General features: G+C 48.4%; 1 protein-coding gene across 1 annotated transcript in view; it reads left to right on the top strand.

Annotated features, from left to right (window-relative positions):
* Positions 1-18221, top strand: part of LOC129713053 (sorbin and SH3 domain-containing protein 1) — a 228433-nt gene that overhangs the window by 135804 nt on the left and 74408 nt on the right.

Genomic DNA, 18221 nt, shown 5'->3' with positions numbered 1-18221 from the left:
CTGCTTCTCTTGTGGTGAGTCCGGGCCAGTCTGATCAATGGTGTGAGTGGTGCAGACTCTCAGAGATGGTGAGCTGCACGAGACATCACTACTACCTGCTGCATTTCCAAGGGACCTTCCCTGACCTCAGCACATCCCACTGAGTCCGCACCGACCCCGCACATTAACACTAACCTACACACACTGGGGACAATTTACAATTTCACCGAAGCCAATTAACCTACAAACCTGCACGTCTTTGGAGTGTGGGAGGAAACCGAGCACCTGGAGAAAACCTACATGGTAGGAGAATGTACAAACTCCATCCAGACAGCGCCCGTAGTCAGGATCAAACCATGGTCTGTGGCGCTGTGAGGCAGCAACTCTACCGCTGCTCCACCCAATTAAAATACGGACTGACTAATCCAAAAACCTGAACAGAGAATGTGTGTGAAATGCATCTCAATATTAGCGTCATAGTCACACAGCCTGGAAACGGGCCCATCGGCACAACTTGCCCATGCCAACCAAGATGTTCCATATACACTAGTCCCACCTGTCTGCTTTTGGTCCATGTCCATATTAGTGCAGCAGCAGAATTGCTGCCTCACAGCGACAGACACTCGGGTTTGATCCCGACTACAGGTGCTGTCTGTACGGAATTTGTACTGTCTCCTACCGTAGGTTTTCTCCGGGTGCTCCGGTTTCCTCCCACACTCCAAAGACGTGCAGGTTTGCAGGTTAATTGGCTTCGGTGAAATTGAACATTGTCCCTCGTGTGTGTAGGATAGTGTTAGCGTGTGGGGGTCGCTGGTCAGCACGGGCGGTGAGCCAAAAAGCCTGTTTTTTAGCTCTATCCCTAAACAACACAAAAAGTCCCTCTCAACCTTACCTATCTGTGCACCCATCCAAACGTCTTCTAACCTGTTCAGTGCCACCCCCGATTACACCCATGCCAGGGCCAATAGTGAAAATAAACTTTCAACAGGTTAAACTTTGTTATAGTAATATTGTAATATAGTAGTATTGTTTTGTGTCCAAGCACATGGAATATTTCCTGAATGAACTGAAGTGATCACATATATCATCCTTCCACGCTCTTCATTTCCGACCCTTCCTGTCACTTATCGAGTGCTGGACAAAAATGCTGGAGAAACTCAGCGGGTGCAGCAGCATCTATGGAGTGAAGGAAATAGGCAACGTTTCGGGCCGAAACCCTTGGGTTTCGGCCCGAAACGTTGCCTATTTCCTTCGCTCCATAGATGCTGCTGCACCCTCTGAGTTTCTCCAGCACTTTTGTCTACCTTTGATTTTCCAGCATCTGCAGTTCCTTCTTAAACTCTTATCGAGTGCTAGTACTTGCTGCCAATCCTTCCCCTGTGTTGCCTCTCTGCTACCTCCGTCCCCTTCCCCTGCTACTGAGCTCGCGATGTACGGCTGGTTGTCTGATAATGCTGTTAGCCTTCGTATAACCCGTGTGAAGCGAATAACACATGCTGCAATTTTTCCCTTTCTAATTCGCCCGGCGCCCGCAGCCTTCTCATCATTCGTTGCGAGGACCAGACCTGACGGAGTCTGAGAGGAGCTATGTGGTAAGATGCAACTCACACAGCAGGGCTTTGCAAGGCTTGACAGGCATTGTACTAAACTAACGCTGGCGCAGGTCCACCTCCAATTTTCCAGCAGCCTTGGTTCCACAGATTGTGTGAATGGACGATACTTTATTATCACAAGTGAGCGTGATATTCTTTGTTTTGCGTACCCAAGGTATGCCAAGAGTGGCCACATAAAGGGCACCGACAGAGTATCCCACGCTGGGTCCTCCTATCTTCAGTCTCCTCCATTGTCAGTGAGGCTAAATGCAAATGGGAGGAACAGCATCTCATATTTCACTTGGGCAGCTTACAGCCCAGTGGTATGAATATTGATTTCTCTCACGTCAGGTAGCCCCGCATTCCCTCTCTCTCCATCCCTCCCCCACCCAAGTCGCACTAGCTTCCAGTTTTCGCCCAACAAACAGCTGACAATGACCTGTTTCCTTTATCATTGATACTTTTTTGCATTTCTTTCATTCATTGTTCTTTATCTCTCCACATCACCGTCTATATCACTCGTTTCCCTTATTCTTTACCAGTCTGAAGAAGGGTCTTGATCCGAAAAGTCACCCATTCCTTTTCTCCAGAGATGCGGCCTGTCCCGCTGAGTTACTCCAGCACTTTGTGTCTATCTTCGGTTGAAACCGGCATCTGCCGTCCCCGTCCCCCCCACGTTGGGTCCTCCTTTGTTAAAAGCTTTCCGCGGATTATCCGTTTTGCCGGCCTCCGAGAGGAGGCCAACGGTACAGGAACGGCCTGCCTCAGCCGCCGGGATACTGGGCCGCAAAGTCGGCTATGGGAACGGATCCGCCAGCTCCGGCCGGGCCAGAGTTCCAGAGTCCCGGCCACGGGGGGTTAATCCGGCACCCCCCCCCCCCCGACCGGCCGCGAAAGTCCCGATGAGGTCGAGATCGCCCGCCTCACACGACCTGGGCGCCACATTCTTGGGGGGACTTCCGAGGGTGGGATTTCAAGTGCGTTCCCGTAATTTTGTCCGGATTAAAAGAGGTGCCGGATGACCATTTGCCGGATAATCGCTGGTGGACCTATAATCGCATAGAGAATGTGACCAGGCAGGAGCCCAGTGCTTTATATGGTAGATGTTAATGCCCCTTGTCCCACTTAGGAAACCTGAACGGAAACCTCTGGAGACTTTGCGCCCCACCCAAGGTTTCCGTGCGGTTCCCGGAGGTTGCAGGTGGTTGCCGGAGGTTGCAGGTAGTGGAAGCAGGTAGGGAGACTGACAAAAACCTCCGGGAACCGCACGGAAACCTTGGGTGGGGCGCAAAGTCGCCAGAGGTTTCTGTTCAGGTTTCCTAAGTGGGACAGGGACATAACGGTCCAACAATGACTGAGCTCTTGTTTTACATTTGAGAAGAGCATGGAATCTGCTTTAAAATTAATAATTCACCGAAAGAGTGCATGATTATTAATAGATTGTGTTTAAGATAAAGAAAAACTAACTGCTGCATCTTTGTGCTACATTTTTTAATCCCGGAATTAAATCTGCTTTCTTCTCTATCTTGCCTGTTTCTCCATGCTTGCCTCTGGATTACTCCGTGACCTCCCGGAACCTTCGACATGCCGTAACTTGCTGGAACCCTCTCCCCTGTCTCCCCTTGTGTGTCTCTCTCCCCCTCCTGCACCTCTCTCTTACCCCCCCCACCACCACCCCCACCCCTCTCCGCCCGGGCGCTTGTGTGGACGGCCCTAACCCGTCAGGAAACCGTCTGCAATGAAATAATTAACATTGCAGAAAAATCCGTTCACTACTGCAGTAACCTGTCCCACCCACTGCACTCTCTACACAAGGTGTCTGCCCTTGACAGTAAACAGTCTCTCATCATTTCTCACCAACCTCAGGGGCAACAGCGAGGAGGCAGCCTAGAGCGGACCCACGCTCCAACTACCCTGTAAGTACTCTCTACATCTCCTTCATTGTTTGGTTGTGGCGGTAGAGTCGCTGCCGCACAGCACCTGAGACCCGGGCTCGATCCAAGAAGCCCGCTACGACGCATGTGTGTCATCCTTCAAAGCAGCGGTGTGAGGTCACAGATACACTATAATGACCTAAAATAATAAGATTATTAAAGAGATACCAGTTTAAGATATGACCATTCGAGGGTGGGAGCGGAGGGCACGTATTCCCTCAACGTTCCTCCTCATAAAATAAAGATCAAACTTCAAACTGGTAAGTTCTCGTTTAATCTTACTATTTTACTTCGGAGTCACGTGAGTGACTACGTGAAAGATTTCAAAGCTCTGTGACCTCATGCCGTGGAAACGAGTCCATGCTTCACAACTGCCTTGGTAGTTAGGGAGAAATTGTTAATTATATTCAAAACATTCATACCAATTATTTAATGGAAATGATAAATAATATCTAATTAATTCAAATCATAACCCTGTATTCTTCAGGGATAAATTATCATACAGAACTTCAAATGTTCCCCGAAAACGTTCCCATACTGCTAACTGGTTTGTTATAACATTTCTGAAACGTTTTCTCTGACAACCATCCTGCGATCCTGAGGATTTGGTCCATGGATACATCAAGGCGTTTTGCTGCGGATGTAGCTGCAGCCCTGGTGGAGTGATATTTAAATATGTTATTGTCCACTCCCGCCTATCTTAACCCATATTTCAGCCACCGCGAAATGGTCTGAATTACACTCTACGGTACAGTTTCTTATAGCTGATTAAACGCCATTTCCTTGCCTCTGATAGCCTTTGTACTTTCACTGTATAACAAAACGTGCTTCACTATACAGAGGCGTTTGTCCTCCGGGTAGGCCATCAATTCTATGACCTGCTCCGCTGATCCTGGCCTGTTTAATAATACGGTCCTGGATCACAAACCCCAAACTTCCTGCCGCCATAGTGAAGCCATCCACTTACTTTTTGCAATAACTGGACCTTATGCGCTGTGACTAGCGCCATCAGCATTACCATTTCTTAGTTAGTTTATCCAGATTTAATGCTGTAGCCGGCGACCAATTCCTTAGCAAGGTCAAGACCACACTTACATCCCAGATATAGTAGTATCTTATTTTGGTGGCTTGGTGTTAACATTGCCTCTTAAAATTTTAACTACCAGAGGATGTGATCCCACAGACTGTCTTACTGTTCCTTGCCACCAATAACTTGACAATGCACTTCTGGCACTATTCACAGTGCTGTAACTCAGTCCTCCATAGTGCAGGCTGGTGAGAAACTCTAACACCGCCGGAACATCCTTATTTCTGTGGTCCAGAAGGTTATTATGGCAGTAATTCGTCCATTTTTAATATGACCTAAATACTGTTTTTGTGTAGACCTTCTTTGTGCTGCTGTGATCATGTCCACAGTTCTTTTTAATAGCCCCATGTCCCGTAGCGGTCTTTTAGAGTCTACAACCTACTAAATCAATATTTTCTATGACATGGATAGCTATCCTGAGTTACTGGATGCACCAGTAACTTAGGACTATGTCTTACAGTTATACATGGTTCCAGCACCATGTCCTGTACCCCGGAAAAACCATAGTTGGGTAAGCCAATCAGGTACTAAGACATCCCCGATGCCGACTCCTGTTGAATTTCCCTTAGTACCCAATTAATAAAGTAGAAAAAGGAGGAAATACATAAATGAATCCCCCCCCCCCCCCCCCCCCCCCTAGTGCAGTGAAACAGCATCTGTAGCTTCTGCCTCAGGATCTGGTACCAATGATACATACCTCGGTAACTGGTGATTTAAACCTGGATGCAATTCTAATATACGGCCTTACATACTTTACTGTGATTTCAGCAAATACCGTTCTATCCAACATCCATTCAGTACTTTCAATAAATTTTCGTGACCTGGTGTCTGCCACTGAATTAGTATCCCTGGTAGATACGTAGCCGATAACCAAAATTCCTTTGGACACACCATTGCCAAATTGAATTTTCCAATTCATCACAAGATGTTGATATATTTCCACCCATATGACTTATATATGCCACCAACGAGGTATTATCTATCTACCATCTAACATGCTGCAGTTTCATTCCTGAGCAATAAGATTTTAGCCCATGAAATGCACTTAACATTTCTAACCCTTAGTGTTATGTAGGTTAGCTTCTTATATATTCCATCTCCCCCATAGCTCGAGATGGTATCAGTTGTACCGTAACCAATTGCACTGGCATCTGTTTGTAATAGCACAGACGGGTTGTGAATAACTATTGGGTTGGAGCAATACTTAACATTGTGTTCCCAACATTATAATTCTTTTATAGCTTCTATCGTTAGCTCCATTGGCCAAAATAAATGGCCTCTATAATTTTGAGCCCATTGAACTCTGTGGCTTTCCCTATTAGTAAAGTCATTAACATATTAAATGTGTTAATGGTGTCAATTTTGACTTAAGTGGATGGACAATGAATCCCAGCTGTTCAAACAATTGTTTAGTGGCAACCACTGCCTAACATGCCAATTCATAAGTTATTCCCACAATAAGGATATCATCCAACTATGCCATTACTCTATGATTTTGGTGTTGCAGCAGTCCCAAAGCTGGTTTAAAATTTTTCTCCTGTTGGATCTTGAATAGTAAAGATCTTAAAGATTAATACTTGCCATAAACTAGCCTGCTGAAAACTAACTCTTTAGCACTGCTAAAATTATCCATTTTTGAAATGAATATATTGCACAACATTGTGAAGCGTTGATAATCCATAATAATACGGCAACCCCCATCTTTCTTATTTCTAATAAAGATGTTTGAGACAAATCCTGTTGTTCAGGTTTGGTTTATTCCATTACCCTTTCAGTAAGCATGTATATCTGTCCGGTATATGTTGTACTGGAGGGTTTTGTTTGTGTAGAAAACTCTATCAGATATCCCTTAAAACTGCTAAGGATATATCTGTCCATAGATATATTACACCAAGCTTCAACATGAAGTTGCAATGTCCCTCCAACTTCCGTGCTCCCTATTAATGCTGGAGCCCCAAATTCACCTACCTCCATGGTTATCGGTGGTAACCAAGTTATTTTCTTGGTTTCATTCGCGGTTGTGGAGGGCCTAAAGGTTTAGGTTAGGGTAGATGCTGACGTAGAGGCTTTTGCATCTTCCACAGTGGTCGTCCCGGGCCAAACCCTAAACAGGACGCTGCTGCTGGGTACCTCTGCCCAATTCTTTGTAGTATAATTACAAACACTACCTCTCTTAGGATGCACATAAGGTTAATGTCTTCCCCAGATATCCTTTGGATGCTCTAATCAGCCCCAAAGTCGAGCCTCCTCATCCAATTCTTTAACCTGTTTGGACAGGTCTCCCCCAAATAACGGGGTCTATAGCCCTTTGCTTACATAGTATAGCGAACTTAGGGTCTAGAGCTGGCTGAATGGCCCTCTTTCTAATATATTTAGTTCAAACTGCACATTGCAAAAAATAGTGCTAATGGCATCCTTGTGGTCACTAATTATGTCCACCTTTCTAACATGCGGGCCAAAGCTGTTATGCCCGCCATGAGACCTTTCAGAGTATTTTGGATTTTAATATCCCGACTCCTAACGGCCTTCCCAACATGTCTGCAAGTGCACCTGTAACACTGGCTACATTAAGAGCACCACAATATCCCGGGGTATAAAACCTTGCCAACACTTCAGCAAAAAGTATTAGCTTGAAGTTGATGGGTGGACATATATTCAATACTCACAGCCATCCTTCTCGAGATCATTCTCAGTGTGTTCCTGCTGGCAGTACTGGCTCATCATGTTCAGCAGGTTGTTTTATCCCACCCTTCAATAGGGGAAGGTGGCTCCATCACCTGCTCAGATTTTACCCCGTCAGACCTTCCATACCCTCCTCAGAGGCGTCTGATATTTCATGCAGCCCTTATGGGAAACTGCTGTGGGACTTATATTTTTTGCCCACTGTGGCTCTCCTCCAATCCCGGAGCCTGCCACTGTGGAGAAATTTTTTTTTTTTTTTTCCATCCTGGCCTCTAGGTCTTTGCCAGTCTGTTCTTGCTGGAAATATTTGCCCACCATGTCCAGCAACTGTGTTCCCTCATCCTCCATATGGGAACGTGGCTCTGACTCTTGTTCAGAGTCTGACTCAGGCAGCCCTTGAACACCCTCTTCAGAGGAGGATGAAATGTCCAGCAGCCTTTTCTGGCAATGTGCTGAGGGACTTACACCTTTGCCTGTGTGGCTTTTATCCATATTCTGGAGCCTGGCACTGTGGAGAAATTCCTCCCACAACCGCTCCAGCCGACTTACGTGCTCTCCCGCACTGGTCGATCGCGGGTGTTTATTTTTATCCCACCGCTCCTGCCGACTTTCGTGCCCTCGGGCACTAGTCACACGTGGTTTTTGTCGCAGCCGGTCCCCATGCCTACCGGCTCTGGTTGCTCCCGGCCGCTCTAAGTGCCGTTGTTCGCCGTCCCGGTACTCGTCGGAACATGTTGATGACGGCCCCACATGCTGCAGCCACTCGTACTGGTTTCCGAGCTCTGCAGATGTGGTCGCTGCTGGCTGCTCTATACCCTGCAGCTGGTCATCGTTATTGCGGTATAGATAAGTATTATCCGGCGACTTTTCCAGCTCACTTTCGCAGTGATAGGTTTTCCGTTTTGCCTTCCCGCCCGGTCTAGAATTTGTTTTTCCCGGCGCGGGGTTTAAATCTGGCACAGCTGTCTCAGTACAAGCTGCCTGTGCCGGCGGCTGCTGCTGCGGGTCCCCGGCACCTTCACCGCTGACGTCCTGCAGCTTCTTCACAGCCTTCCTGCGTGTTGCTCTGTCCATTTCCTATACAGGGTGAAAATGCAGAGTCACTTACCTGCCGTCCGTCGGCTTTTCCAATTCTCCCGTTCAAGGGGACGTCCTCCCCAGGTGCGACGCGTTCAATGCGTGTATGCGATATGACACGCATGCGTCGTAGCGGGCATTGACTTGGCTTCCACAGCCTTCTGTGGCAATGAATTCCACAGATTCACCACCCTCTGACTAAAGAAATTCCTCTCCTTTCTAAAGCGATGTCCTTTAATTCCAAGGCTATGACATGTGATCCTAGGCTACAACACCAATCCCACATCCACTCTGTACAACCTTTCACTATTTGGTAATTTTCAATGAGGTTCCTTCTAAAGTCCAGTAATTACAGGCCGAGTGCCGTCAAACGCTCTTCATTTGTTAACCTGCTCATTCCTGGGATCATTCTCGTAAACATCCTCTGGACCCTCTCCAGAGCCAGCACGTCATTCCTCAGACATGGGGCCCAAAGTTGCTCCCGATACTACAAATGTGGTCTCAAAGAGCCTCAGCATTACATCCCTGTTTTTGTATTCTAGTCATGAAATAAATGCTAGCATTGTGTTGTTCTGTCTTTTTCACACCTTATCCTTCCATATCTCGAGTTTCCCTCTCCTTGGCTCTCAGCCTGAAGAAGGGTCTGGACGCGAAAGGTCACCCATCCCTTCTCTACAGAGGTGCTGCCTGTCCCGCTGAGTTACCCCAGCTTTTTGTGTCTGTCCTGTAAGTATCCAGGCAAGGACCATCCAATCCATGTTCGCACCTGTAGCAAACTGGACTAGGTTTAAGTGGGTTATTGGAATGAAGTGCCTCTCACTGTGATAACGTCCCTCTGCCCCCGGGAGAACTGATCCTCAGCATAATGAAGAAGTATGCACAAAATGCTGGAGTAACTCTATTACACCACTGCGAAAAGATGGCACTCCATTTTGAATTTGTGAATGACTGCTCACTGAGGCTTTTCCCTGGTGGCATCAAAGCCATCCACCCAGTAACTGATGCTGTCCTGGCCTGGATGTCTGCTCTTGATCTACAACTATAGGCTGTGCACGCCTTGTGCAAGAAGAAGATCTGCTTGCTCTCGTAGGTCAGTGCATTGAATACAAGTCAAGAAGCCATGATGCAGCTTTGTACCACTTTGGCTAGGTCGAATTTAGAGTACAGGTGCACAACCTTTTATCCGAAAGCCTTGGGACCGGACACTTTTCGTAATTCAGAATTTTTCGGCTTTCGGAATGGAAGATTTTTAGCGTAGATTTTAACGGCTGGCGCAGTGGCAGAGTGCTCGGCTCATATCCGCAAGGTCGTGAGTTTGCGCCTCGATCCCGGCAGTTACTCGATCGCGAGTTTGAGTTCAATATAGTTTTTTCTTGCAGAATAGGAGAGAATAGGGAGGGTTAGGCTGGGATCATTCTCTGCGAGATGATCATAGTGCAGGAGACAAGTGTAGGAGAGGTGTACTGACTGTGTGGGCAGAACTTTGGAAGTGATTGCCCACCATTCTCAAAAGCCGCTGTGTCTCCCTGTCCCTCCAACTCCAGAGGAATCTGCTCCCCGATGGGCCGCTACGGCGACAAGTGGCAGTTCGCCCACAGCCCGAGCTGCGCCCCCTCATCCGCAACCCGGGTTCCTCTGGAGTTGGAGCGGGGCTGGGCTAGAGTTGCTGCTGGCTGTGAGTCTCTGGGATCTCCGTGCTTGCAGTCGGTGTCCCGTTGGTCCTGACGTCTCCGGCCACCCCCCTGGAATGGAGCTGAGACTGGGAACTGTACCGCCCTTGCCCCCTCCCTCTGCAACTGCAAACAACCCCACAGTTCCCAGTCTCAGCTCCTGTACAGGGGGGTGGCCGGAGACGTCACAGCCCGAGCTGCGCCCCCTCATCCGCAACCCCAAGACCAAGACGTACCTTGCACACCATCACCTTCTGTCCCTACGGGGAGCGTATTCCTCTGGAATTGGAACGGGGCTGGGCTGCTGCTGGCTGTGGGTCTCTGGGATCTCCGTGCTTGCAGTGGGCCTGGGGGCCGGTGTCCCGTTGGTCCTGACGTCTCCGGTGACTGGCACTGGCTCCGACGTGAAGACGCGCCGGTGCAATGGGCGGGGAGCTGGAGAGGGGAGGGAAGGGGTCACACACATGGCCGGGAAGCAGAGGGGTGTAGGTGGGGTGAAACTGAAGGGAGCGACAATTTGCTGCTGCCTGCCCGCTGAGTTAAAAAGTTCCCACGCAAGACTCACGATACACTGTGTATCGTGAGTCTACCGTGGGAACATTTTAACTCAGCGGGCAGGCAGCAGCAGATTGTAAATTATTAACCCTCCCGCGCAATATACCCTCACCTTCTCTTTTATGAATGGGGATTTAGTTCCCCTTTCTTCGAGGACCGACCGGAGGTTCCGCTGTCACCTCTGCGGGCCGCCCTCGGTGAACGTCTTCAAGGACCTTTCTTCAAGGACCGAAAAAATGTCCGCTATTCGGAGCTTTTCGTTATTTGGATCGTCGGATAAAAGGTTGTGCACCTGTATTGGGTGCAGTTCTGGTCGCCCCATTACAGGAAGTATTTTTAGTTTAGTTTAGAGATACAGCGTGGAAACAGGTCCTTCGGCCCATGGAGTCCACACCAACCAACAATCATCACACACTGAAGAAGGATCTCGACCCGAAACGTCACCCATTCCTTCGCTCCATAGATGCCGCTCACCCGCTGAGTTTCTCCAGCATTTTTGTCTACCACTGCATGCTAACGCTATCCTAGACACACAAGGGATAATTTATCATTACACCAAGCCAATTAACCTACAAACCTGTACCTCTTTGGAGTGTTGGAAGAAACCAGAGTTCTGGAAGGAGACTGGAGTTCCCGGAGAAAACCCACGCAGGTCACGGGGAGAATGTACGAACTCTGTAGAGACAAGTGCCCGTGGCCAGGATCAAACCCGGGTCCCTGGAGTTGTAAGGCAGCAACTCTACCGCTGCGCCACCATGCCACCCTATGTGAAGTATGCGAAGGCTTTGGAACGGGAAAAGAGGAGGTTTATGGGAATGATGCCTGGATTACGGAGGTATTAACTACAGTGAGGTTGGACAGAAATAGTCAGGGCGGGGTGAAGGGTGGAGGGGGGGGTTTGTGGGATATTGGGAGAAATGGTTTGCAGATCTAAGTGGGGTACAGGAAAAAGAGGGGGGAGAAACGGAGGGTGATTGTTGGTTAGTTAGCTGACCAACTGCATCGATCCGAGCGGGTGCAGGACTCTAGTTATAGAGTGGTTCAGCGTTGGAACAGGCCTTTCGGCCCAACTTGCCCATGCCGACCAACATGTCCCAGCTACACCAGTCCCACTTGACTGCGGCTGGCCCATATCCCTCTAAACCTGTCCGATCCGTGTACCTGTCTAATGGACTTTCTCGAGTTTAACACTGTTAAATGTCTGGAATGTTTTTTTTTCCCCAGATTCCAAGCACTGTACAGCTACATCCCACAGAATGAAGATGAGTTGGAACTACAGGAAGGTGACGTGGTCGATGTGCTGGAGAAGTGTGATGATGGCTGGTTTGTCGGTGAGCACGGGGTCTTGCCTGAACAGGAGGTGTCCCCTCAGAGGGCGGTGGGTGTGTGGAACGGGCTGCCAGAGGAGGTAGTTGAGGCAGGTCACAGAGTCATACACCGTGGAAACAGGCCCTTCGGCCCAACTTGCCCATACCGACCAACATGTCCCATCTACACAAGTCCCACCTGCCTACCTTTGGCCCATATCCCTCCAAACCTGTCCTATCCATGTACCTATCTAACTGTTTCTTAAACATTGGGATAGTCCCAGCCTCAACTACATCCCCCGGCAGCTCGTTCCATACACCCACCACCCTTTGTGTGAAAAAGTTACCCCTCAGGTTCCTATTAAACCCTTCACCTTTGAACCTAAGTGGAATTCTCTGCCTCAGAGGGCGGTGGAGGCAGGTTCTCTGGATGCTTTCAAGAGAGAGCTAGATAGGGCTCATAAATAGCGGAGTCAGGGGATGTGGGGAGAAGGCAGGAACGGGATACTGATTGGGGATGATCAGCCATGATCACAGTGAATGGCGGTGCTGGCTAGAAGGTCCAAATGCCTACTCCTGCACCTATTGTCTATTGTCTATTGTCCTCTGGTCCTGGATTCCCCTGCTCTGGGCAAGGGACCCTGTGCGTCTACCTGATCTATTCCCTAAACACACGTACTATAATGACATTTAAAATACACTAAATCATTAGGGGAATAGACTGAGAATGCACAGAATCTTTTCACCAGAGTAGGGGAATCAAGACCAAGAGGACATGGGTTTAAGGTGAGAGGGGGAAAGATTTAATAGGAATGTGAGGGGTAGCTTTTTCACACATTCCCAGATTGGTGGGAATATGGAAGGAGCTGCCAGAGGAGGTGGTTGGGCCAGATACTGTAACACATTTAGAAGACATTTGGACATCTACAAGGATAGGAGCAGTTTAAAGGGATGTGGATGAAATGCAGGCAGATGAGACTAGCTTAGCTGGGGCATCTTGGTCGGCATGGGCAGGTTGGGCCGAAGGGCCTGTTTTCGTGCTGTGTGACTATGTTTCTATGACTCTAGTAGAGGAATCAAGGTGTTTTGGGTCGAGTCCCTTCTTCAGACAGGGATACGAATGGAATGGAGGGATCTGGGTCACTTGCAGGCACAAGAGATTAGCTTCCCTTGGCATCGGGGGGGCACGGTGGTGCAGCGGTAGAGTTGCTGCCTCACAGCACCAGAGACCCGGCTTAGATCCTGACTACATGTGCTGTCTGTACGGAGTTTGTACGTTCTCCCCGTGACCTGCGTGGGTTTGCTCTGAGTTCTTCAGTTTCCTCCCACACTCCAAAGGCATGCATGTTTGTAGGTTAATTAGCTTTGGTAACAATTCCTAGTGTGTAGGATAGTGCTAGTATACAGGGATCGCTGGTCAGTGCCGACTCACTGGGCTGAAGGGCCTGTTTCCATGCTGTATCTCTAAACTAAACTAAACTAAAAAATAATGACCAGAACTGCACACAATAGTCTAAATTCGACCGAACCAGAGATGTATAAAGCTGCATCATGGCTTCTTGACTCTTATACTCAATGCCCCGAGCTATGAAAACTAGCAGATTACATGCCTCCTTTACTGCTCTATCTACCTATGTTGCCTTACATAGAAAATAGGTGCAGGAGTAGGCCATTCGGCCCTTCGAGCCTGCACCGCCATTCAATATGATCATGGCTGATCATCCAACTCAGTATTCAAGAAGGAACTGCAGATGCTGGAAAATCGAAGGTACACAAAATTGCTGGAGAAACTCAGCGGGTGCAGCAGCATCTATGGAGCGAAGGAAAGAAACCTCTTTCCTTCGCTCCATAGATGCTGCTGCACCCGCTGAGTTTCTCCAGCAATTTTGTGTACATCCAACTCAGTATCCTGTACCTGCCTTCTCTCCATACCTCCTGATTCCTTTAGCCACAAAGGCCACATCTAACTCCCTCTTAAATATAGCCAATGAACTGGTTTCAACTACATTCTGTGGCAGAGAATTCCAGAGATTCACCACTCTCTGCGTGAAAAATGTTTTTCTCATCTCGGTCCTAAAAGACTTCCCCCTTATCCTTAAACTGTGACCCCTTTGTTCTGGACTTCCCCAACATCGGAAACAATCTTCCTGCATCTAGCCTGTCCAACCCCTTAAGAATTTTGTAAGTTTCTATAAGATCCCCCCTCAATCTTCCAAATTCTAGCGAGCACAAGCCGAGTCTATCCAGTCTTTCTTCATATGAAAGTCCTGACATCCCAGGAATCAGTATTCTTGTATTTATTCATCTTACTTTTAGAAGCATGTGTTCAGTTGTGTTCAGTTCTGGGCACAATGTTATAGGAAATATATTGTCAAGCTTGAAAGGGTTCAGAGAAGATTTATGAGGATGTTGCCAGGACTAGAGGGTGTGAACTATCGTGAGAGATTGAGTAGGCTGGGTCTCTATTCCTTGGAGCACAGGAGGATGATGCACAGATTCTCTTGCCCAGAGTAGGGGAATCGAGGAACAGAGGACATAGGTTCAAGGTGAAGGGGAAAAGATTTAATAGGAATCTGAGGGGTAGCCTTTTCACACAGAGGGTGGTGAGTGTATGGAACAAGCTGCCAGAGGAGGTAGTTGAGGCAGGGACTATCCCAACGTTTAAGAAACAGTTAGGCAGGTACATGGATAGGACAGGTTTGGAGGGATATGGGCCAAATGCGGGCAGGTGGGACTAGTGTTCCTGGGACATGTTGGCCAGTGTCCGCTAGTTGGCCCGAAGGGCATGTTTCCACACTGTATCACTCTATGACTCCAGCATCTTCCCCACTACTGATGTCAGGCTAACTGGTCTATAATTCCCTGATTTCCCTCTCCCTCCATTCCTCTATGTTAATTGGCTTGATGTGTAGGATAGTGTTAGTGTGCGGGTATCGGGCTCTGTGGGCTGAAGGGCCTGTCTCCACTCTGTATCACACACAAACTACATGAAAAAAAATCATGTGCGGCAGAGCCATTGTGGGCCGAATGGCCTGTCTCTGTGCTGTGTCGTTCTGTGTTCATCCCGACTGACTGTGCTCTTGCTCCTCCTACAGGGACGTCCAGAAGAACCAGGCAGTTTGGCACGTTTCCAGGCAACTATGTCAAGCCGTTGAATTTGTAGAACGCGGACTTGGCGGTGAACGTCCGGCGATCCAACGCTTGCTTTGACACGGGTGGAGGTTCCCTCAGCAGTGGGGTAGTCTGAACAGCGCATCGCAGTCTGCAGCCTGGCATAAAACGTTCTGCTTGTTGTACAAAGGGTCTTTACTTTACCTGGACTAGGGTTGCCAACTTTCTCACTCCCAAACAAGGGCCAAAATAAGGGACAAATTCCCAACGGCACTTCGTTGACAGACTCGGCCGTGGCTGAGTGAATGGTGAGTTGGCCCGGATGCTGGACTGCACACAAAGCCCAGCCCGTGGGCCAGCTGAGGAGTTTTGGGCTGGGCGCTGGACTTTGAGCGCGACATGGCGCGGCCGTTGTCAATGGCGCGACTCCTCAGCTGACCCGCCAGCTGGGCTTTGTGTTCTGCTGCACGCACCCCGTCCAATTCATGAACCGATGATCGGCCGTGAGAAGGAGGGGTGGTGGTGTCGGCGGTAAGCGAAGGTCCGAAGGTCGGACAGCTGGCCGGGTTGCCGACCGACGGGGCCACGGGCGAGGCGCTGCTGCTGCACTCCATGGGATGCACTACGTCGGGACGGGTGAGGCGGGGCTGGACGTGGCGCTCCAACCCGACAGTCCCCTCGATCCGAGTTGTAGCAGCCTAATACGGGACGAGGGCGGTCCCTTACGGGACAAACCAATTTAGCCCAATATACGGGATGTCCTGGCTAATACGGGGCAGTTGGCAACCCTAACCTGAACACACGTGGAGTGCACTGGCCAAGTGAGAAGGCGTGAGTGGTACGTTAGCGTAGGTCGTGAGTTTGCTGACTGTGGGTGGGTGTGGATTGGCCATCGTGTGGTCTCAGGGGGAGGGGAGGGGAACGGAAAGGGAGACGGGACAGGGTTCCCTGTCCAAATGGGAAATCAAACACCCATATTGGTGAAGATAGGCACGAAAAGCTGGAGTAACTCAGCGGGACAGGCAGCATCTCTGGAGAGAAGGAATGGGTGAGGTTTCGGTTCGAGAACCTGTCCCACTGAGTTAGTCCAGCTTTTTGTGTCTACCTTCGGCTTAAACCTGCATCTGCAGTTCCTTCCCGCCCGTGTTGGCGTGAAGCCCGATCTCCCTCTTCATCCTGCCCTCCTCCCTGTCCACGTGTCGAGAGTCCGATGGCCAGCGAGACAATGTTGAGAGGTTTAACGGGCATGTGTGATGGTGTGCAGCCAAGGGTCTGAAGGGGGAAGGAGTGTGGTTAGAAGCGGGGCTGGTCTCCACTGAGCCCCAGCTTCACTAATGATGATAACGAGATGGATATATTAAAACCCAAAGCATTTACAGCCAACACCCTTTGTTTATTGCCCGATGCAGTGTCGCTCCTCTGACAACCTCTCCCTTTTCACCCTCCACATTTAAAAAAATTGCTTTACTAAAGGAGTTAGAACTGACTGATTAGCCACAGCAAAAGCTTTTCCCTGTACCTCGGTACAGGTGACAATTAACTCAGCTGAATTAAGTTAACACGCACACATAAGCAAAAGACTCAGCCTCCATCCCCCAGCTATTGTGACAAATTACCGCCGGTATATTTTTGAGTTGATGCTCGGATAGAGGACTTTGAGCTGCGACACCTTCTAATATTTTCAGCTTCACAATCTATAAATATAAATATATATATATATATATTTTTTAAAAATAAGAATAAGCACACAACTTTTCCCCTCACCAAAGGGAATTAACCCAAATGCTGGGATGCAACTATGTGTAAATATGTACATTTGATTTTTGTATAAAACCCGTGTACTTATCCTGTATAGAAAATAATTTAACATAAAGGAATTTAAATGGCGGACACGATGCAGCATCACTCTCCGCGGAGCTCTTGAATTTTACAGCTGATATGTGAGGAAAGGGAAGTTGATGCATTGAGTGTAAGGCAGGAACTCTACCGCTTACATGGAACTGTACAAAAGAAACTTGGCAAGAACACAGCCCGATGGAAATGATATCTTTTAACCAACGCCAGCCCCTGGGGGATTTCCTTCTCGACTACGTCCAGGAAATTCGCTTGCAAAACCACTTTGCCTTTTTGTTTTCGGCAGGCCGGCAGAGAATCACTGAGACTAAGTAACATGAGAGTATGTAATCCAACACTATCATGCCTTTATTTACCATTCTTTTGTGAGCGACTGACCTTTATAACCAGACATCTTGTGTTGAGTCATTTTTTATTTTTTATTTTTTTTTGCAGTGCTTCATGGTTCGATAAAAGATAAGAGCTTTATTTACTGCTGTGGTTACAATATTTAATAAACTTTATTCAAGCCACTTGTCTGCTTCAGTGTTTCACGACCTCCCTTGTCTTTGAAGGCTTCAAGCAATGATGGTAGGTTCAACTAAGTCTGAGAGGTGTTCCGTTTAGTTTGGATTAGTTTAATTTATGTTCATAAGTGATATGAGCAGAATTAGGCCGTTTGGCCAATGTACTCTGCCATTCAATCATCAGTTATCTATCTATCTATCTATCTATCTATCTATCTATCTATCTATCTATCTATCTATCTATCTATCTATCTATCTATCTATCTATCTATCTATCTATCTATCTATCTATCTATCTATCTATCTATCTATCTATCCTCCTCCCTCCTAACCTCATTCTCCTGCTTTCTCCCCATAATCCCTGACATTCCCCATAACTTGTGTAGTCCGCGATTACCCCGCTGGGCTGTCTCGGTGGCGCAGCGGTAGAGTTGCTGCCTTACAGTGAATGCAGCGCCGGAGACCCGGGTTCGATCCTGACTACGGGTGCTGTCTGTACGCAGTTTGTACGTTCTCCCCGTGATCTGCGAGGGTTTTCTCACAATAGACAATAGGTGCAGGAGTAGGCCATTCACCTCTTCGAGCCAGCACCGCCATTCAATGTGATCATGACTGATCATCCCCAATCACTACCCCGTTCCTGCCTTCTCCCCATATCCCCTGATTCCGCTTCGGTTTCCTCCCGCCCCAAGGAGTGGGTTGATAAAAATGCTGGAGAAACTCAGCGGGTGAGGCAGCATCTATTGAGCGAAGGAATAGGTGACGCCTCGAGTCGAGACCCTTCTCTACGACTACATCTTAACCCAGACCCGTTATCACAGCCATGTTTGCTTTCTCTACAACCAAAGAGTGGGTTTATAGGTTAAT

This window comes from Leucoraja erinacea, chromosome 34 (genome assembly GCF_028641065.1).
Source record: "Leucoraja erinacea ecotype New England chromosome 34, Leri_hhj_1, whole genome shotgun sequence".
NCBI classification, from domain to species: Eukaryota; Metazoa; Chordata; class Chondrichthyes; order Rajiformes; family Rajidae; genus Leucoraja; species Leucoraja erinaceus.
The sequence above is the reverse complement of the archived record's forward strand: the minus strand, read 5'-3'. Positions and strand labels throughout refer to the sequence as shown.